The following is a 23,756-nucleotide window of genomic DNA, read 5'->3' as shown; positions in this document are numbered from 1 at the left end:
TATTATTTTCAGTGTTGTCAGGAGAAGAGTTTATTCTCATTCATAAAGTTAATGAGAGTTGTTTATGAAATAATATACTAGAGAATGCTCTTATGAATAAAATAATGACCTCTGAACCCTAGAATAGTCAGTATATGCTGCTGTTTAGTTGCTAATTAGTGTCTGACACTTTTTGACCCCAAGGACTATACCCTGCCAGGCTCCTCTGTCCATGGGATTTCCCAGGCAAGAACACTGGAGTGTGTTGCCATTTCCTTCTCCAGGGATTGAACCCGTGTCTCCTGCATTGCAGGTGGGTTCTTTACCACTGAGCCACCCGGGAGCTCCAGTTAGTGTATACCAGACCTGTTTATAAAAAACAAAAACAAAACAGAAAACTTTGTGCTTATAGATGCCGTTAGTAAGATGTGGCTTTGCCAGAAGAATCTTAACGTCGTATTTATCTTAACAAAACTAATTGTCTATGAGTATTGACAATATATTTGGGAGACTATTTCCTCCACAGACATGTGCCATTGACCACTCAAGAAACATTGCTGGACGTGACTTTGAAACGGACCAAGTGGACTATACATTTTTGGAAAGTTCTTCTAAATATTCATACCCAGATAACTAGCATTTGCCCATTTTCTAGCATTTTCCCAAGTTGGCAGTGGTTTCTGGATGCCACACCCAGACTTCCTTTCTTCAGCAGTGTTGATTAATGGAAATGCCTTGATAGAGGCTCCAAAGCTAACACCGAATTCAGCAGTGCAGAAAGACTCCAAATCATATTCTTCTTCTGTGTCAATATTTTCACTAGGGCAGTGTAAGATATTAAATCACCTGAAATTAGTTATGTGCCATTTCAGCAACACTTTGAGCTCAATCTGCTACAAGCTGCTTGTGCTGATTAGCAGTTTAAAAGTCTGCAGAGGAAGGGAATTTTTAGTAGCTTGATTTTTTTTTCCTTTCATTCCTATGTGTATCGAGGGAGGAATTACCTTCTGTACAACTCCTGAATAATATGATCTGACCAGATTGATGTTGGAAAGTAATAGTATCAGAAAAGTTTACCTGTGGGGGTATAGCTATGCTACCAGGTAGAAAACAGAAGAAATGATGTCTTCAAGCAAAGTGTGTGTGTGTGTGTGTGTGTGTGTAATTTTGATTTCAAGGAGTCATTCATTCATTCATTCATCAAATATTCATCGAGCTGTTTATAAATCGCAGGCACTGCGCTAAGCATTAAGATGAAGACAGATTCCCTGCCTCCCAGAATTTGCCATTACTGAAAATGTCAGCCAGTAAATAAGTAAACAATGAAATCATTACAGGGAAGAAACAAGGACTGTGATAGAGAAAAAACGAGAGGAGGAACCTACTTTAGAAAGGGCTCTCTGAGAAGGTGACTTTCAAACTGAGCCTTGAAAGGGAAGAAGGCAAATAGAAGAGCCAGAAGAGCAGAGTTCCAGGCAGAGGGGCAGGGAGCAGAAAGGCAGGGTAGAAGTCATGAATTTGGCGTCATCTGGAACTGACAGAAGGCTGGGATCAGGAGTGCAGCGAGCGTGGGAGAGCTTGGCACAGGTGAGGTTAGGGCAGACCATATAAGGCCTTGTAGGTTGTGTGTGAGCATATGGATTTTAAATGCAATATAGGAACTTCAAAGGAGTCCAGCCAGTTAAGCAAATTAAAATTTTTATTAATTAAAAAAGTTTATATCATTTTTAAAGGTTAATTTCCATTCCTAGCTATTATGAAATATTAGTTATGTTTCCTGTGTTGTACAAACATTTTTGAGCCTGTTTTATACCGAAGAGCTTGTACCACCCACTCCCCTATGCCATTCCGCCCCGCCTCCACAAAAACACACACACTGGTAACCACTAGTTTATTCTCTGGATCTGTGAGTCTGCTTCTTTTGCGTTAAATTCGCTAGTTGGTTGTATTTTTTAGATTCCACATGTGAGTGATATCATACAGGATTTGTCTTTTCGCGTCTGACTTAACTTCATTTAGCATAATATCCACCAAGACTATCCATGTTGCTGCACATGCAAATTTTTTTTTTGTTATGGACGAGGAGTATTACGTTGTGTATATATACCACATCTTCTTTATCTACTCATCTGTTGATGAACACTTAGGTTGCTTCCATATCTTGGCGGTTGTAGATAATGCTGCTATGAATATTGGGGTGCATGTATGTTTTGAATTAGTGTTTGTTTTTTTTTTTCAGATATGTACCCAGGAATGGAATTGTAGGGTCAAATGGACTTTCTGTCCGTAGTGTTTTGAGAAACTGTCATACTATTTTCCACAGTGGCTGCACCAATTCACACTCCCACCAGCAAGATACGAGAGTTCTATTTTGTCCTCCACCCTTAACCAGCATGTGTTTTTTGTGTCCTTTTTTAATGACAGCCATTCTGATAGGTGTGTGGTGATGCCTCATTGTGGTTTTGATTTGCATTTCCTTGATGATTAGTGATGTTGAAAATCTTTTCATGTACCTATGGGCATCTGCATTTCCTCCTTGGGGAAAAAAATGTCTATTCAGTTTTTCAGGCAGATTAAACAACTTGATCTGATTTATGTTTGTAAAAAGAAATTGCTATTTTGTGAAGAGCAGAAATTGGTCCTCTAAAATGTGAGTTATCTACACATTTGTATATTACACAACCTGTATTAGTTTTCTATTGTTGCTCTAAAGAGTTACTACCAGTTTTGTTGTTGTTCAGTCACCAAGTCATGTCCAACTGTTTGCAACCCCATGGACTGCAGCATGCCAGGCTTCCCTGTCCATCACCAACTCCCAGAGTTTGCTCAAACTCATGTCCTTCGAGTCAATGATGCCATATAACCATCTCATCCTCTGTCGTCCCCTTCTTCTCCTGCCTTCAATCTTTCCCAGCATCAAGGTCTTTTCCCGTGAGTCAGCTCTTTGCATCAGGTGGCCAAAGTACTGAAGTTCCAGCTTCAGCATCAGTCCTTCCAATGAATATTCAGGACTGATTTCCTTTAGGATTGACTGGTTTGGTCTCCTTGCAGTCCAAGGGACTCTCAAGAGTCTTTTCCAACACCACAGTTGGAAAGGATCAGTTTTTCAGTGCTCTGCCTTCTTTATGGTCCAACTCTCACATTCGTACATGACTACTGGAAAAGACCATAGCCTTGACTATATGAACCTTTGTTGACAAAGTGATGTCTTTGCTTTTTAATACACTGTCTAGGTTTGTCATAGCTTTCCTGCCAAGAAGTGATCGTCTTCTAATTTCTGGCTGCAGTCACCATCCACAATGATTTTAGAACCGAAAAAGAGGAAATCTGTCACCGCTTCCACCTTTTCCCCCCTGTTTGCCATGAAGTGATGTCACTGGATACCATGATCTTAGTTTGTTTTTTAATACTGAGTTTTAAGCCAGCTTTTTCACTCTCCTCTTTTGCCCTCATCAAGAGGCTCTTTAGTTCCTCTTTGCTTTCTGCCATTAAAGCCACCACTTAAGTGGCTTTAAATTTCTTTTCTCACCATTCTGGAGGCCTATTGTTCTTTAGACTACAGGTCCTAAAATCAAAATGTCAGTAATGCTGTGTCCCTCTAGAGCCCCTACAGGAGAATCTGTTTCTTACATTTTTTGTGTTAAGGTTTCTGTGAAGATGGTTTCGATGTTAGTAAATGAATTACTCTTTTAAAAACTGTTAGAACAGTGACTGGCATGAAGCATTTGCCAAAAATGTATTTGCTGCAATTGTGAACATTATTAGATTTAGTAAAGAATCAAAACCCATGTTGCTGCTGCTGCTGCTAAGTCATGTCAGTCGTGTCCGACTCTGTGCGACCCCATAGACGGCAGCCCACCAGGCTCCCCGTCCCTGGGATTCTCCAGGCAAGAGTACTGGAGTGGGTCGCCAGTGCCTTCTCCAAACCCATGTTGGCTACATGCAAAGTTCGGTGGAGAGAAAAGTGCAAGAAATCTGTTGAAAAAACTGAAAAGGACTGCGTTAGGTACTAATTGGGGGGTTAAGTTTTTAAACCTTTTATTCATTCTGAATTTAATTTGGGCTCTGAGTGTGTACTAAGTTCTGTGTTAAGTTCAGGAATAATAATGAGCAACTGGATGGGTACTGACACTCAGAGAGATTGCAGTGTAGCTCAGGAGATACACAATTAATAGATCAATAATAAGTGCTGTGATGGAAGCTGCACAGGGTATCAGACTGTCTCTTATTTGATCTTTAAGTTAAACCAAATTTAATATCTTTGAAGCCTGATAATGAATATAAATTAGAGAACCATCCAGTAAAGTGGAGCCTGAATTGATTCTCAAAGGATTTTTTTTTCTTTTAAGGCAGCACGTAAACCAAAAGTGAAAGCTGGCTCAAACACAAAATGATGACATTTCATTTGCACCTGCACACATGCTCATACTCACGAACACATACACACAACACCGCAGTCTAAGAACTAAACAATGATTATACTTGTCTAATATCTAAAATCCGGAGAAGGCAATGGCACCCCACTCCAGTACTCTTGCCTGGAGAATCCCATGGACAGAGGAGCCTGGTAGGCTGCAGTCCATGGGGTCGCTAGGAGTCGGACACGACTGAGCGACCTCACTTTGACTTTGCACTTTCATGCATTGGAGAAGGAAATGGCAACCCACTCCAGTGTTCTTGCCTGGAGAATCCCAGGGACGGGGGAGCCTGGTGGGCCGCGGTCTATGGGGTCGCACAGAGTCGGACACGACTGAAGTGACTTAGCAGCAGCAGCAGCAATATCTAAAATAGAGAGCAATACTTAAGAATGTATAATGAGGGAGTCAGTGCTTTTCTGTCTTCTTTTAAAAATGGAGATATTTCTATGACTTCTCAGAGAAAATTTTTACCCTGTGGTGCTTATGATTTATGTCTTTCCCTTCATTTTCCACAGTTCTTCCTTTCCCCAGGATTTAACAGAAAATTCAGTAAAGAAAATAACTTTCTGAGTAGACTTCACATGGGAGAGTTTTGAAAACAGCGTAACAAGCATGTCTTAGTCCTTGTCAAAATATTGTCTTGCTGAAAATTAAAAAATTTTTATGAAAACTGGAATGCATATCAGGTTAATTCATGTCTATTATTTCAGGTAAATACTTTCACTAGGAGTCTTCAGAGGTAAAATTAATATTTATATCATACAAGCAAGTAGCAGGTGCAGATATTCCCAGGATATATAGGGAATATAAATGTTAGCCATCTCCTCTCTACTCCATGTTCATCTTACTTTTTATTCAATAGCCACTTGTGAATGCCCATCTATTAAAACCAACCAGGGAGCTGTCTTGTAAATCCTTTTTAATATTTTCTGCCTGTTTTTAGAAACACTATGTTTTTAGAAAAGCCATATGAGAAGTAACACGAGACAGGAAGTGATATATTAGCCCTAAGAAGGTAGATCTGAGGTTGGGATCTAGAGTAGCGCAGGTATGTGTGCTCCGTTAGTGATGCTGCTGAGCTGTCCGTACTAATTCCTTGGACCAGATAGGAGAGCACTGTGCTTCTGAGCTAAATGAGAATAAAAAGAGCAAACCAAACCTCTGTCTTTTCTCTTACTATTTTTGATTCTCATTGTATGAAAGTAAGAGTCCAAAGACTCGTATCATCTTGAAAGACAGTAGGTGATGCGTGTCATGGTGCTACATGTGTGGGTCCTTGCTGCAGTTTCATGACGCCATGTCACTGCAGAAATGTCATCTGACTTCATTGCCTCGGAGGCTTCCAGCATTTCAGGCAAATGGCTCTCCTTAGCTCACCTACATTCTTTTCTCCTCCTGGATTTCCCTCTTTTTGTCTCTCCCCACTTTCCCCCATCTTTCTACTCCTTAAAATATGCGGTACTCGTTGCTCCAGCCTCCTGCTGACAATTTTTGTTGTGATATTTGGACTCTCCTCTGTTTGCTTCCAGCAGTGGAGGCAAAGGGGAGAAAACCAGCCGATACTTGTGAGTTTTCAGGTGGGGCTTTCCGGGATGTCCACATGGGCTCCAGGAAAATGGTTGACAGCATTTCTTTTTTTCTTGCTTTTGCTTATTGCAATTAAGTGCCCTTGTGTATTTATCGATGTGCAGATGAATAGACAGACTGATCCATCCATACATCTGTTTATTTTGGCATGCACTTAGGGGTGGAGGTGGACAATGCCTAACTGAGTTTCATCTATGATTAGATTGTTGTCAGAATTACAGAATCAAGACTCAGAAGAAGTCAAGACCAAATTTAATGAAGTTATTGGAATATTTAACAATAATACATCTGTGTTGTGTTGTGCTTAGTCGTGTCCAACTGATGCCAGGGACTGTAGCCCACAGGCTCCTCTGTCCATGGGGATTCTCCAGGCAAGAATACTGGAGTGGGTTGCCATGCCCTCCTCCAGATGATCTTCCCAACCCAGGGATTGAACCTGGGTCTCCGGCATTGCAGGCAGATTCTTTACCATGAGAATTTCAGTTTACCTGAGTATGTAATGGAGGCACGGGGAGAGCTTGAAGAATCACTTTGCCTCTATCTAAGTGGTGGATAAATAGAATTACAGTCAATCCTAAGAGTTGAATAAAGTCCGTAAAAGCCTTACCCCAATCATCAAAAGTTTTTTGAACCGTTTTTCTGATTAAACCGTGCAGACTTGTCTATTTATATGTTAAATATTCAGAAGAGTACCCTCACATGAATGTAAGTCTCATTACTTGTACTGTTATGTAAGTGTAAGTACATGTGTAACAGTGGCAATATCTTTAAAACGATTATACCTAAGTGGTTTCTTTATTTCTAGTTGTTTTTGAGGTAAAATAAACCAGACTATAATTTACATAAATTGAATGCCCCACGGGACTACATGTCTCCGTGTGGTATATCTTGTGGTAATACAATTTTGTAATAGCTCATTAGCCCCTGTGAGAGCCCACTGACATAGGATAGCAGTATATTACTATCAAATCTAAGAATATAAGTGACATCTTTTTCATGTAGATTTCTAAATCCTCTTATTACATTGATATCAGCTTAATAGCATATTTTAGACTGAAGGTAGGCTGTCCTCTGGTTCCTGGTACTTGATTTAATGGTGGATTTGACCATATGTGTATCAGATATGGAAAGTAATGTCCGTTAAGTGGAGTAAAAATGTTCTTTTAGGGAGGGAAAAAACATGATTTAAATCATTAGGTTCTCATGGGATCTCATTAAAGTTCTCTTTCTTTAATACATTGTGCAGCCTAATAGTTATCAGGAATCCTGCAGAGTGCATTGCTGATAGGTTAGTTTACACAGGATTAATTGTGTAATTTTGCAGGCATCCAGCACAGTGAACATTGATTTTTGTATTAGCCCTGTGTGTTGTTTCTAAGGAGATTCTGCTTTCTGTTTTAGAATGGTGTTACATTTCATTGTTTATTAATTATAATTTCTGCCAACATGGTTTGTGTCTGATACAATTTATTAAAAGTCTGTCCTAATCTTTTTTTCTAATTGTTAGTTCCTTCAGAAACTTCATTAATTTTGAGCACTGATGTGTAAAAATGACAGAAAAAAGCATAATTCCCAAAATGTTCACTGACCAGGTCCTTTCCCCTTGTGTCCATTGAAATCTTGCCCTAGAACACAGAAGCAATTCAGTGGCATCTGCTCCAGGTATACCCAGTGAGTAATCATGCAAGAAATAACCTGTAAATATTACATTTCTCAAACCAAAAGAAGATGAAGGTCCAAAGTGGAATTGGCTATTCTGAAATTGGTCCATTTTTTAGAATATATAGGTCTCTAGAGCCTAGTATTTCCTAAAATATTTGTGAATATGGAAGGATTAGAGGAAAGGATGTTTTGCTTGAATTTTCCAGATAATTAGTTCGCTCTCAGCTACTCCTTTCTTCACTCTTTTGGAATTATAAAATGACTCGAGATTTCTGTGGGATCCTTATAGCTGGGTTCAGATTATACCTTGTAATCTTGTATGTGGCTTTGAGAAAACAGAAAATAATGTTGATTGCATGTGATTTTAACCTTAATCTGTTTTGTCTTGAACTTGCCAATTAGTTACCTGCCTGTGTCCCTCCTCAGTTCACCATCCTTGCTTTCCTTAGATAAAATCTCCTGTCTCCATTTCACCGAGGGCTCACTAAGGGAAGGAGTTGAACCCTTCTTAGTGTTTGCTGCTTCTGTTTTGTTTTGCTTTGAATGGATCCTCCCTCTCCCCGCTACCCCGAATTTCTGCAGTATTATACAGCCCTAATAAGGAGCTATACAAAGTAAGTACTTAAAATGTTTGCTGAGTGACCCACTGGCCCCTCTTGGAGGAGACCTCTTGAACACTATGTTTCCAGGGCTTCAAAAAGAAGCTTGTTTCTGAAGGATCAAAGGGTCTCTTGTATAATAAATTCAGAGCATTTGGTATATAATGAAGAGAATGAAACTTGTCTTTTAAGTTCCTGTATGATGCCTAGATTATGTGAAGAGACTAAGGAAGTGGTGCTTCTCTCGACTTTTGTGTTATCACGTTAAACAGAAATAGATAAAAGCAAACACTTAAAGCTGACAAAATCCCAAGTAGGAAGCTATGGTCCACAGCTTGTTCACTGGTTCATAACAAACCACCAGCTGATGATTTGGAAAAAAAAAAAAGAAATAGTTTTCCTTTCACAGGAAAAGATTGAGTTTGTTTTGTGCTATTTTAAACTGTGTAACTTCACAAAGTAAAAACCACTTAAAAAAAAACATATAAACTAGGTTATGACATTGTCGAGAAAGGACTGGAATTGGAATCACAATGTGGTGTTGTACACGACCTTTGTCACTTGCTGTGTGTGACATTAAAGAAGTAACTTAGCTCAATGGATTGTATTTTTCCTGATTTAGAAAGGAACCTAATAAAACTAACACACAGAATTACTTCTAGGATTAGATTAAAAAAAATCATATAGTGCTATAAAATAATGTAAGGTGTCATATTGTTAAGATAGGTAATTTGCAATAAAATTTGATTAAATAATTATGACACATTTTAGTTCCCTATTTTAAGGCTGAAAAATCCTCTTTTTATGTTGAACTTTATCTTGAATAGTTTGAATGACCCAGATCAGAGGGGTCATTGAGACTGTTGTGCATATGTGCTAAGTTGCTTTAGTTGTGTCCAACTCTTTGTGACCCCATGGACTGTAGCCCACCAGGCTCCTCTGTCCATGGGACTCTCCAGGCAAGAATACTTGAGAGGGTTGCCATTTCCTCCTCCAGGGGATCTTCCCAATCTAGGGATCTCCTGTGGTTCCTGTGTTGCAGGCAGGTTCTTTACAGCTGAGCCACCAGGGGAGCCCTTGAGACTGTTGTCATTGTGTTCAGTATATTTAATGCATGAATATGTGTCTGTATTTCTAAAGAGTCAGCTTTCTCCAGATTTTCAAATATGTCTGTGATTCTAATGGTGTTAAAAATCTCTTAACTGCATAAAAATCACTAATTTTCATTTCACCTTAATGGTAGTCCTCCTGCTATAGGATTAGATATCTGAAAAGTGATTTTAATATATTAGTTTATATTTTCTCAGAGTTTTTTTCTAACTGAAATTGTGCTTATTATACTATCTCCTTTTTTTCAGATTCCCTGGGGGATAAAATCAATGCAGATTGGAGATCCAAATAACTTTCCCCAATATTTATAAAAAGTAAAAAAAAAAAAAAAAAAACTTACCTTGGAGATTTCCCATAATTAAGGCAAATTTTTTTCTTTCCTTCCTTCTTTCCTTCTCTTCTTTAAAAAAAACACCACCATCACTACCACGATTGCTGTGTTTTCTTCATTTTGCTTTAAATGTCTTATGTCATTGCAGATGCACACTTTCCTAGAGAACTGAAATAGGCCTAACCCTAGGTGAACAAAGCTTGAAATTTTGCAAAAATTTTGCAAAAAATAGGTTTGCATTAAATTTTTTTCTGAATGTTTATTTTTAATATCTTAAAAAGTTAATGTTAATTGAAATTTTCAACCAAAAGTGTATCTTTCGACTTTATTTCTTATTCTCTATCACCCCAAATGTATCTCACCCTCAATGTACTAGACTGATCCTCAACTATACTTTCACCTTACTTAACCCAATATAAATTTTGTTTTAATGAATATTTTTAAAAGAATCACTAGTGACTTTCTATCTCTTTATGTCAGAAATCTCTTATATTTCTGATTGATTTGCTGATCAGTTTTTGGCAGGAGTGGAAGTCATGGCAATCATTGCTGGTTGACCAGAAAGTTATATTGAAAATTCACGTATTCATCTCTTTAACTCAGAGATTTTGACATCTCCTGTGTACTGAGCTCCATGTAAACGGGCACCGGGGAATCAGGGTCTAGGTCTGCATACTGGTGTGGTTGTTACAAATTATTAATTTGGTCTTTTGGGTGACACAGTTATGTTTGTATATTATAATGCTTGTACACAGTTCCCTGGAGCCCTTCATACAGAATTATTTTGAGTTGGTCCCCATTAAAAGCATTTTGAGAGTTGCCATTGAATTTGCATAGTTTTTCTGCATTACAGTTAACTAGGATTAGTATTTTATTATAGAAAATTAGTAGGTCAATAGTTCAAATATCATTTAAAGTCTATCAATAAATGATAGCATATTTTATTCTTTGAACATCTTATGACATCTCTTTGTAGCAGTTTTAGATTTTTTTTCAGTTATTAGAATAATTTTTCCATGCTCTGCTACTTATTTATTTCATAGTTTTAGAAGTTAGGTCTTTGCTCTTTGACTTATTTTGCAGAACAAAGTTTCCATTTGCCAATCAGTGTATATAAAACAAGATCATCATGTTAGAGATTATCTCTGTTTTTTAATTGAAATATAACTTTATTTTCCTGCCTTATTGAGGTATAAATGACAAACAAAAATTGTTTAGATTTAAAGTGTACAACTTATGGCTTGATATACATATATACTGTGAAAGGATTACATTGTTTTAGTCTCATCTCTTTTTTATCTTTTCTCTGTCTTTGTCTTCAGCTTCCCCAGACTTCATGTATCTTCCTGACTTTGCCCTGGTTCCTTAGACTACTTCTCAGCTGCCTCTTTTGCTTTCCCATACCCACCCTATGCCCTAAAACTGGAATGCAGTTCCTTTCTTTTCAGCTTGATAAATTGGGCCATTTACTTACCTAGTTCAAATAACTATGCAGCCTTTGGGAGAGAAGTATTTTCATTTCTTATCATGTTTATTTTGATACAAAAAATAATTTATGACTATTAAAAATATGTCTATTCAATTGGATCATCTTTAATCTCTCCTTGCCCCTGTCCCCCCAACAAAAGCAATGCTCATAATGTGTTTTTTCCAATGTTATTCCCCAGGTAGCTATAGATACATATCAGTTTTTAGTAAAATCGAGCTCAAACTCTATAAAATTTTGTTGGTTTCACCAATGTTATGACATAAGAAGTTTCTCCAGCATTCAATATTCTTTGAAAATACATTTGAAAAATACACAAGCTAGATTTCCAGTTATTGAATATTGGCCCAAACATATGAACATAAGAGGATGTTAGGTTATTCAATAAAGCAAAATGTTCTTAATGTTATGTTTAGCTAAACAGTTTATGGTTTTTAGATATTCACTAGTATATAAACATAGTTGTGTATGTATATATTTGTGTGTGTAGCTATATCACTATTTGAATATTGATATATATTTTAAAAGTAATTTTTATTTATTAATTTATTTTATTGTGCTCTGTCTTCGTTGCTGTGTGCAGACTTTCTCAAGTTGTGGCAAGTGGGGGCTCTTCTTCATTGTGGTGCGTGGGCTTCTCATTGCAGTGGCTTCTCTTGTGGAGCACAGACTCTAAGGTGCGTGGTCTTCAGTAGTGGCAGCACATGGGCTCACTAGTTGTGGCTCGTTGGCCTTAGAGTATCGGCTCAAGAGCTGTGGTGCATGGGCTTAGTTTCTCCACAACATGTGAAATCTTGCCAGACCAGAGATCAAACCCATGTGCCCTACATTGGCAGGTGAATTCTTATCCACTGTACCACCAGGGAAGTCCTTGAATATTGATATATTAACTAGGGAAAGGAATGCACTAAATGTTAATAGTATTTATGTTTGATAGGTGATATCTTTTTAATATGTATGTATATATGCATATACACACATGTATACGTATATATGTATATGCATACACATACATATACACACACACATACACATTAGTATTTTACCAAAAATCTCTACAGTGAACATTTATTACATTCATAATAAAGCAAAAAGCCCTACACAGTTATCCAGTTAAACCAACTGTCATTTCCTAAAAAGCCTTTCTAAAATTAAATTCCTGGGTGAAAATGAGTTTTTCATGGATGGAGTAGTGAAACCACTTGAAAGCTCACTGGTTCACTGCGGTGGACTGAAATACATACCATATTGAAAATATCTGGGAAAGGTGGACAGAGGATTGACTCTTCATCTTATTTCACAGGGGGTTAGAGAATATAGCATTGGGTGTTCTTTGAGGAAGCTGAGAAGGAAGTGGACACCACAAGCCAGTGGTGTGAGAACAGTGAAGGCCAGTCTAGGTTTGAAAGCCAGGTGAGCAAATACTCTGACCAAAGCAGCAGGTGGAGTGTGGCTCATGCAGGAAATTGGGAATAGCATCCTGGGATCGGATTTGTTTGGACAAGTTCCTTTTGGGGGGACATAGGGCTCCCATTCATGGGCATGACTTAGCACAGTGCAGGACACAGGCAAGTAGTAAATACTTGAATGAATAAACAAAGACCCGTTGTACAATGCTTTGGGACAGAAAGTCCTAATAATAGCTGTGTTAACTTCCTGTCCTACCTAAATGTGCCTGAAAGACTCTCAAGCAGTTTTAATTTATTTTTCAGTGTGTCTTTTAATGGTTTGTAATTCCTTTCTTTAATCATGATTTGAAATGTTTGTGTCACTAAGCTTGCAGCTCTAAACAAGAGTCTGTTTTAAAAGCATTCTGATGCTATAGTAATGTCTTTGGCAGTATTAAAGCCTATCAAAATTACAAAGCTACATTCTGGAGAAACGGTTCTGTAACCCTACGAATTATGTAAATTTTTGTGCCTTAGTTCCTCTGGAACGAGGACCTTAAAAACAAAAAAAAGTGTCTACCTCATAAAGTTGTAAGGATGAAATTAATTCATAAAATATAAAGTAGAACAGTGCCTGCTTTACAGCATGCCCCACATAAACATATCCTATTATCATCTCTAAATGGGCCTTACTCTTGCTATTCACTTGCCCATGGTCAACTGATTTGCTCAGGCTTTTGTCAAAGGAGCTTTGCTTCTCTGATATCTGAGGTTGAGCTTCCCTGGTGGCTCAGACCTTAAAGAATCAGCCTGCAATGCAGGAGACCCAGGTTTGATCCCTGGGTCGGGAAGATCACCTGGAGAAGGGAATGGCGACACACTTCATTATTCTTTCTTGGAGAATCCCATGGCCAGAGGAGCTTGGTGGGCAACAGTCCCTGGGGTCGCACAGAGTTGGACACGACTGGGAGACTTACACTTTTTATGTGAGATTATTGTTACATGCATTTTGGAGCATATATAAAAGCAAAGTGCTCCTCAATCAATTGTTTTCAGAATTGCTACTGCCAATTTGTAATGGACATTTCCTACTTCCTGGGAAGACAATCTCCAATTGCCTTAGAAAGTATAAAATCAGATCTAGATCCTCTTTGAGATCTAAAAGATGATCGATTTGATTTATTCTTAAAACGTTGACATTTTTGTTTATTGCTTTCAAAACCATTTCAAACATGTTTTCCATTAATATTTGCATGCATTTGACATATTGAGAAGACAGGGGAATGTGTCTGACCATCACACTCTAAGGTGATAAACAGAAGAACCAGCAGGTCCAGAAGAGAGACTCTGACCTCTGGGAGGTGGGACTTTTAATTCATATTATTTAGAAAAGCTCCAGCTCTTCCTCTGGTGTCATATGGGGCTTGGGTTCAAGCTTTGTGCTGTAACTACAGAACGTAGTTAAATGTGGTTGTTTTGCCACGTTGGTGTTCATGGTTGGAAGAGCACAGAGGGAGTGAGGAGGCATCTCTGCCTTATAGATGCACTCTGAGCCTCAGGTCATGTTCTTCCACCTCAGGATTCTGCTACAACAAACTGCCTATAGCTGCTTAGCTGGGAGTTTTATCAGAAAATTTCACCTTTTTGAATTTTTCCTACTGTTTAATAATGTTGATTCTCCTCAGGTCGTCAACAGAAGAAATCACAGCCACGTTTGATTGTAGAGAAGACAGGAGTTAAGTAGTTTCCTCAAGGTGACACAGCCCTTAAGTGGCAGAGCTCATTCATTCAGACACTTATTTATTAATTACTTTCTGTGTGTTACCTACTAGCATTGAATCAAATGCCAAAGTACCTGAGTGTAATTGATATCATTGGTCAAATCCAGACCCTTCTAGACCAGCCACCCACAAGGGATTCTTGAGAGGGTTTATTGGTGCTCCATGATGTTCTCAAATACTGAGATATAAACCCTCCTTTCTGTGAATAAACTGTGAGTGCACTTGCCCAAAATATGTCTTGACCTTTTTGGAAACTATTTCTTTAACATACATGACCTGTTGTAGTAGTAGAATTCTACTGTGTATGAATTGCTTCCCAACTCATTTCTGAGGGATTGTCCTTCTTGTAAGTTTTAACAATCCAAGATTGTAGAAAAGATATTATGTTGACTTTCCTGTATTCTCAAGGTTTTATGTATTTTGATTTATATGTTCTGTGTATTCACCTTTACCTGCAAAAGACTTTTTAGTTTTCCTCTTTATGAGTCTCATGATCTCAGCCTCTTCAACATTTTAATTATCCTTTTGTGTACCTCCTTCAGCTCCATTACTGGAGAAATTTTTTCTTGTAATTATTGACTTTTGAGGCAAAAAGAGTCTCACAATCACTGTTGACACCGTCATGTTGTAGATGAAGATACTGAGCCCCAAAATGGTTAAGAAACTTTCTGTTTATAGGCAATGCTAGTAACAGAGCTAGGAATAATATTTATTAGGTAGCCCTGGAATATTCTTTGCTGATTTCATCATATTATGCTATTAACCTCTTTAAGAATGTATATCTCAAAATGTGACAGAACATAGATAAATAATTACTATGGAGTCTTTATCAAACTCATGGCACTTGATGTGAATGATGTGGTAGGAAAAGTAGGCTAGTGGAGAAAGTAGGCCTTGGAGAAAGACTGGTTGCACATCTTGACTCTGCCACTCATTCTCATTGTGTGTTTGTACAGACTAACCTATATGAATTTGTTTCATCATCTATAAAATTATGGTCAATGGTACCTAACTTAGAGGGCACTCTGTTAGGTGGGATAATACATAAACTGCTTATCACAACATCCAGCACCAAAGTATGTTGTCAACTGATGTTAGAAAAAATTCACATATGATCCTCAGTAGGAGGTCAATAATTGTTTTTAGTTAACAAATACTAAAGCTAGTGGTCAAGAATAGAAACTCTTCTTTTCGAGTATTCTTTCAGAAGTGTTTGTAGGAAAATCCAACATTTCTATATTGCTTGTTTAAGGTTTTGCTTGTAAAGAACTTCCAAAAGCAAACATTTACTGTTTGTTTTTATTTTCATTTTATTATGCATATTGAAGAATTTCCATTGGGTGTTTATTCTTATTGTACCACCAACTACTGTCTATTTCCTAGAGAATATTATATCACTTCCTTTTAAAAAGATACAGTTAAACAAAATTGAACCAAGCATCTTGGCACAGATTTTTGAGGGCATAGAACTCCATGATTTGAATCAAGAGCTCATTTATTCAAGTAAATGTCAGTTGATAACAGAAAGACGTATTTTCAATCCCAGTGTCTTAAGAATATGGACCCAAATATTGACTAAAAGCTGAAGTGCTCTTAGTCTATTTTTTAAGTCACTAGAAATTCTCCAGTGGTTAAAGATTGAAATCGGGCACATTTTAAAAGGAAAAGGAACATCAATGACAGTTCCAAATGCATATACTGCCCACCCCCCACATACATGCATACATAGAATATGTGTTTTCATTCAGTGTATATTTAATAAGCAACCAGTTTTTGATAATTTGACAGCCACTGCACTTGAGTATTAGGGAAGCAAAAATTAATAAAACAGGTGTTTTTCTTGGCCTTAAGGAATTCACGAACTTGTGAAAACACACACACACACACGTTGTACAGAAATCCTCTTCTGTCTCATGAGAATAATGTATGTATCTGCCCACACAGGTGGCTTATACAATAGTTGTCAAGGTTCCTCTGCTGCCTTTTAAGATAACATGTGGTTTCCACCTGTTGACTGAGTTTGAGTTGGGGACACTGATCAGGTGTCCTTCCCGATTCTTTTGCCTCTGTCCTGGTGATGATGGAGATCTAAGCTGCCCCTCTGGTCACTGAACATTTTCCAGGTCCCATCCCTGAGCTCGGTGTTTTGTCCATGTCAGTCCTATCCCTCAACACTGTACTGCAAGGTAGATACCTTTATCCCTTATTTATCAACAGGACAATTGGAGTTCTGAAAGTTTCCGTGACTAGCCTAAGATCACACAGTAAGTGCACGTTCACCTTTTTTTTTTTCATGGTCACTTTACTTTTAGCTCCTCGGGCCCTTTTTCCTTATGCTCCTGTGTCCCTTTTGTCAGATACACTGGTTAATGTGCTCCCTGTTCTATCAGAGTGACATTCATACCTAGGACTGTCGGGTTAAAGAACTGAAGTAACACTAATTTTTGATACATGTAACTTTTATACATTCAACCACTAATTCTTCCAAAATTTATTTTTTAAGCTTCATTACATTGCCAATCAGTGGTACTGGGATTACAGCAACAATCAAGATTTGCCATTTTGGAACTCAAGATTCACTGTATTAAATATAGAGTAGAAGCTATCAGAAATATTTAGGATGATATTTGGCAAAACTAATACAATTATGTAAAGTTTAAAAATAAAATTTAAAAAAAAAGAAATATTTAGGATAGCCATTGATCTCGTTCATTTTATCTAAAACGCAGCTTGAAATTTACATATGATTTGTTGTAAATTCAGTGGGTATGGAGAATTCACCTTAAAAATAACCTAGGATGGTGTCATGTAGAAGCATTGCATATTATTAAGTAATTTTTTTCCTCCAGCATTAGAAGAAATCACTATTTCTTTTGCTGCGTAACTATGAAGTCATAGGTTTGCTTGTAAAGGCCATATTGTGTGAAAAATACTATTTTCATAATCTAAATAACCTCAGGGCAGCAAAATGTTCATATCAGGAAGGCATGTAAAGCTGAGTTCAGCTGATTCAGAGTTCCTGTTTTACACTTGTCATGGGTTTGCTCTTCGCCAGGTGGACCCTGGTCCATTTTTTTAAGTGCCTCTTACTTTGAGAAAGTTCTGTTTCTGCCTCCGGTGTGCTTTGTTATTTTTTCCACAAGTGAGTAGAGTTTAACTAGTTTGATTTGCCTACACTATAGCTTCTTTGTCATCCTTTTTTTTTTTTTTTTTTGAGTAAAAGCAAACCACCAAGAAGGGCTTGAATGCCTGTATTGCTTTAATATGCTTCTAAATTCTTCAGATTCCCTTTCAGTCTTCCTCATTCCTCCCATGACATTTGTTGGTGTGGTTATTCATATCTCATAAGTAGAAAAACAGGGATTTTGAAAAATAATCAACTTACCTCTAAGTGTGGAAAAGAAGATACAAGTATCTGTATCACTGGTGATAGGAGGAATGGTAAAGGCTTTAAACAAATTCAAAAGATTATATATCCTGCTAAATATAATAAAAGTAGGATGAGAAAGATACTTTAGACTGCATAGTGTAGTATGTGTGTGTATGTGCATGCATGCATGGTCAGTCACTCAGTCGTGTCCAGCTCTTTGTGACTCCAGGGACCGTAGCCCACCTGGTTCCTCTTTCCCTGGCATTTCCCAGGCAAGAATACTGGAATGGATTGCCATTTTCCTTTGCCAGGGGATCTTCCTGACCCAGGGATTGAACCCGTGTCTCCTGTATCTCCTATATCTGCCAATATATGGCAGGCTGGTTCTTACCACTGAACCACCTGGGAAGCCCATGTATGTGCATACCCTTATAAAATAATATTTAAGCCTATACCTCCCACCTATGTATATCTCAGATTTGTGCAGATTCATGGTGTGCTAATATTTACCATAAGGAAACAAAAAATCAGACAAATTTAAAAGAATTAGATACAATGAGATAAAAATAGCATATATGCTCATATTTTATTATCAGCATATATGCCTTAATATATGTATTTAATATGAATTATATGTATATATATGCATATATATGTTCTAATATTGTTGCATTCTGAAGAATTGTCCTCATATGCCTTTTTGGAGATCATACACCCACAACATGAAGGAATGAAAGGAGACCTAATAACACAGAAATAACCCTTTATATACACCAGTACCAAACAGACACACACACACACTCACACACAGTGATTGGATTAGCAGCACAGAACTTAAATCCATGATTAATGTGAGTGCCTTCTCAACCAAAGTTGAATGAAGCAGATGAGAGCTCAGCAGGCATATGCTGCTGCTGTGAGCATACAAATCAGTTTGATCAGTAGCTACAGTCTTCATGCCTAATGCCAAGACACTCTTTTGAAATTGCTAAATGAAAGTGTGGATAACTTCAGCATGGTCACTGATCCCTATTGTCTTGGGTGTGACTCATGGAGGTAAAAAGGTGAGTCCCATTGGGAAGAGCTACCTACAGGAGCTGTATGAGATGGGTGGATTTTGAAGAGATGTCTTAAACAGACTTAATGTGGGAATCTGGCTGTAGAATATATCCAATTTATCACTGGCATGTATAGAGGATATCATTTAACTTTAGTCTCAGTAAATGAGGTACCTGCTGCTGCTGCTGCTAAGTCACTTCAGTCGTGTCCGACTCTGTGCGACCCCTTAGATGGCAGCCTACCAGGCTCCCCCATCCCTGGGATTCTCCAGGCAAGAACACTAGAGTGGGTTGCCATTTCCTTCTCCAATGCATGAAAGTGAAAAGTGAAAGTGAAGTCGCTCAGTCGTGTCTGACTCTTAGCAACCCCATGGACTGCAGCCTACCAGGCTCCTCCGTCCATGGGATTTTCCAGGCAAGAGTACTGGAGTGGGGTGCCAAATGAGGTAGGGCAATCAGCAAATCTCATTTGGAATCCACACGTGAAAACATTTCATTTTTTCTTTTCCCGACTAGGTGACTATGGAAACACAGAGCACGCTGGATACAACAAATGATGGCCTGTTTTTATATTCCTGTATTTAGGGGAAAAGTTTCTATTAGCCTGCAGACCTCTATAAATACAGTTATACTCAAGCTATGTGTACCATGAACCCACCGGTTAGGGGCCATGTTCAATGTTGTTTTGGGCTTTGTGAGCCATTCATAAATAGTTCTTTTTGTTATAATGAAAATTATAACAGTAACAGTGTAAGAAGTCAGCTGAAAGGAACTAAAATGAGGCCACTAAACAAAAGTATACAGGGCACAGTCTGTGCAGTGTGTCACTTGGTCAGTTGGAAAGCAGTGAGGACTATTCTCATTCTTGCCAGGCTGGAATTTTTCTTTTCAGTGTATCGGTGTCAGTTTTTCTCTGGAGGCATTGCAATCTGCTTATAGCATTTTGGCAACAGCTTTTGGAATAAGGCCAAAAAGATCGTCAAATAATGCACAGAAACGAAGTGTATTGCTTGGATATCTTAGCCATCTTTCTTCTAAGGGCAAAACATATTGTAATTTTATAAAGTCTTTAATTAGTAGTTTCCACTGGAATGAGTTAAAATTACTAAATGGAATTTATCTCTTTAGAATGATGCTCATTAAGTTAAGACAACTGGTATGACAAAAATCTTTGACTCATTTTGACCGTCCTTATGTTCAGCGGAAAAATCTTATTTTTTCAAAGATGTACTCTTGGGAAGGCATTTGGAAAAGGCTTATAAATAATCTTTTAGAGGTTAGGAGCCAATCCACAAATCATTCAGGAGTTAACAATAAAAAGAGCATGTGTACTGGTTGAAACAGCTCCTTCATTTCACATGTTGGTTTTTTAAAAGATGGGAGACTTGCTGGGAACACACCTGGGTGAGAGATGGCCTCTTGAACGGAAGGTTTATGTTAACTCTAATTCATAGAGTTCTGATCTCAGAGAGTGCTTCCTGATAGAGCTCTCATCATTTCAGTCTGTACAGTTTTGTATTGATAGATGGGTCACAGCCTCAGACAAAAGCAAGTGGCTATTGGGAAAAACAGTCCATGGAGGACTGCCAAGAAGAAATTCGCGCAAATTGTGGTCTGTTGCAAAATACGTGAGTTTGCGAAAGAAGACACCATCAATAATTCTATCAATAAGAAGAGTAATTTTGTGGCTGTTTTTTCCATCTCTGTTTCATTTATTCATAGATAGAAATCTGGAGGCTGTATTTTATCCTCATCAACAGAGCAATGCTGTTGTTTTGGTATCTGGGAATTTTTTCAAGGGTTAGTGAGGAAGAAAAAATAAATCACCTTAAACATGAAAAAGGTAAAAAATTACTTAAAAATAGTTTCTTAGATGGGGATTATCTCTAAAATTACAATTTTCTAATCTATCTCTAGGTGGTGTAAACTACAATGACCCTGTGTTAATACCACAGACATCATAGTGGAACTGAAGGGAACTTAATTTACTGGTAAGAATATTGTCTTTAATCAGGTGCCTTATGCATTTTCAAAGCATCGGTCACACAGAGCTTACCCCTTCATGATCTGAAGGGCTTTCAGCTTTAGTAACTGTCCCTTGGATTTGGATCAATGTGGAATCTGACCTGAGTCCTCCTTTGGAGCTTGTTCAAACTCTTTGTGCAATACCAGGCTGAATTGTAACAAATTTCAAAGGGTTTGGAAGAGTAAGAAAAAGTCTTCTTTTAAGCGCCAGATACACATAGATCTGGTTATGGGGAAGTTACTTAACTCTTTTAAACTTCTATTTCCTGGTTCATAAAATTAGAATAATAGTTATAATTTCCTGTAGGTGTGGGTTAAATCAGATTATTTTGGTAATGCATATTAGCACTGTGTTGAGTCCATATATTATTCAGTTAATTTTAACCCTTACTATCATTATAAGTTTTTAAAGACAAAATGATTTGAGAAAAAAATAGCATTTTTATTGAAGTATGGTTTATAGTTGATATATAGTATTATATAAATATAGTGATTATTTATATAATATAAATAATATATAATAATATATTATTGTAATTATAGTGATTCCCACTTCTTAAAGGTTATACAGGTTATACTACATTTATAGTTATTATGAAGTACTTACTATATTCCCCGTGTTTTATAATATATCCTTTTAGCTTATTTTATACCTAACAATTTGTTCATCTTAATCCTGTGTTCCTTTATTGCCTCTGCCCCTGTTTTCTCCCCACTGGTAACCACTAGTTTGTTCTCTGTATCTGTGAGTCTGCTCCTTTTTTATTGTTGTTGTATTCACTAGTTTGTTGTATGAGGAAAAAAAAGTATTTTTTTCAATAAAGAATAATACTCTTTTTACTTTTTCAAGAGCACATTTTGTAACCAAGAAAATATGCACCCCTGTAGAATTATTTTTGGGTGCATGCGAAATCTTTCTACATACTGGTTATACATGGGGACCTTAGTAACTATAAGGAAGACAGTGTGGAAAGAGAGGGACTCCTTGAGTTTTTGAGTCATTGCTCCTTACCTACTTCCTGGTAACCAGGAGGGGCCTTCTAAATGAATGTAGGGCTATTCCAAGAAGAAGTCTATGAGGAAACTGTGTGTGTGTTTTGAATAGCCTGTGCCGTCTGTCTCATTCAGGTGAGTGATTTTACCCCTCTATTGTAGTAGATCACTGGAACTCTGTGCAGTCTTTCTAACTCCAGTGAATCTACTAGTCTATTAGAAGATTAAAAAGCATTTGAGATATATTCCTAGAGAAAACTCTTCTTTAAATCTGATGAATAATTAAATCCTTTGATGATGAATGGTTATTAGGAGTACATTTATTATGTTAAAACACTTTTATGATTTTATCCTAATGAATTTCTAGATCCTAAGAAACCTAGGTAAATCTTTTCAGAAATTAAATGAGGAAATACAGTGTCTCTTGTATTAAAAAAAAACCAAGATGTTAGCATGCTGCCATGAGGAACCTTAGCTGTGGTTGTGTCATGATAATATATTAATAATTGCGTCTTTTGACATCATGGAAAAAGATGGCAACTTACAAAACAACTGCTCACTCATGAGATACATTCTTAACTTCATTTTATTGTTATGTTTGTTTTCTTGTGTTCCTCTTGATGATCAATCAAATCATTATTTAATTCTACAAAATAAGTTCCCTTGCCGTCCATCCGTTTAAGTGCTTGAGAAATTTAACTATGCAGCTTCCAGGAAGTGCTTAGGGAATCATAGTCCCTAAGTATACACACACAGACACAAGCATATGCAAACACACATTAATGTTAATTTTCTTTTGAGAATCTTTGATTTAGAGAGCCCCTCACAATCTCCCAAGAATTAAAAATATGGGGTGAAATAATCCCCAAGACACTGATAGACTATAATATATGGATACTAATTTTGCCATTATATTATTCAACACTAAAATGTGTCTGAACTTGTTCACAGCACAGTCTACACGTTTTAAGTGTATAAAAAAAAATTGAGCTTGAGTTTGTGCATAGCCCATTAACATAGTTTTATTTATATGTCTCAATCATTGCCAATCCTATGTATAATTTATCCAGAGATGATGCTATCTTTATGTCTTAACAGAAGGATTAAGTAGTTGAATGATAGAGTCTGTATTTTTGTGGAAGGTCACAGTAAAATATGTACTCTGATAACATGATGTGTCACACTGGGTCATGTGCTGCGACTGGTTGCTGGTGCTTATCTCTACACACGGCTCCTCCTACTGATTTATGGATTTGAGTGAATTTTTCTTTTTTTTTTAATCAGACTCTAGGCTGCATGTCCTGAGAAGAGGTAAGACAGAGTAGTATATTCCTTTGCGTCTTGGTATCATGCTGTTACTATCTAAGAGAAGATTATAGCCAACCTCCCTTGCTGGTCTGTGAGGCTGTCATGAAGGTATAGATTATGTTCCAGTGAAATTCGTGTCTACTCTCAGCATTTCACATGCTCAGTTATGTCAGGGCTTGACTCCCGTACTCTGGGGAGGACAAGTTATATCTGTCCTTTCGGAAATATTCTCTGTGCAGTGTGATGCATATACTCCAGGTGGTGGTTAATTTTAAATGTAAGTGTGACCAGGCTAAGGTATTCCCAGATAGCCGATGAAACATTATTTCTAGGTTTGTCTGTGAGGGTATTTCCAGAGATTAGCATTTGTGTTAGTGGACCGAATAAAGAAGACTGCCCTTACCAACTTGAGTGGGTATCGTCCAGTTCACTGAGGGCGAGAATAAAACAAAGACAGAGGAGAGTGGACTTGTTCTCTGTTCGAGCTGAGATACCCATCTTCTGCCCTTGGGCATCAGCATTCTTGGTTCTTGGGCCTTTGAAAAGAAAAATAGTGAAGTCGCTCAATTGTGTCCGACTCTTTGCGACCCCGTGGACTGTAGTCCATCAGGCTCCTCCATCCATGGAATTTTCCAGGCAAGAATACTGGAATTCTTGGAAT

The 23,756-nt window shown here is 37.6% G+C and overlaps 1 protein-coding gene across 6 annotated transcripts in view; it reads left to right on the top strand.

The window, feature by feature from the left end:
* CHL1 (cell adhesion molecule L1 like) overlaps positions 1-23,756 on the top strand; it is a 225,934-nt gene that overhangs the window by 20,270 nt on the left and 181,908 nt on the right. For all 6 annotated transcript variants that reach the window (XM_061396388.1, XM_061396384.1, XM_061396389.1 and 3 more), the window contains exon 2: positions 20,687-20,760. The gene's annotated coding sequence lies outside the window, so the exon portion shown is untranslated. The remainder of the gene's footprint in view (positions 1-20,686; positions 20,761-23,756) is intronic.

This window comes from Bos javanicus, chromosome 22 (assembly GCF_032452875.1).
Source record: "Bos javanicus breed banteng chromosome 22, ARS-OSU_banteng_1.0, whole genome shotgun sequence".
NCBI classification, from domain to species: Eukaryota; Metazoa; Chordata; class Mammalia; order Artiodactyla; family Bovidae; genus Bos; species Bos javanicus.
The sequence above is the reverse complement of the archived record's forward strand: the minus strand, read 5'-3'. Positions and strand labels throughout refer to the sequence as shown.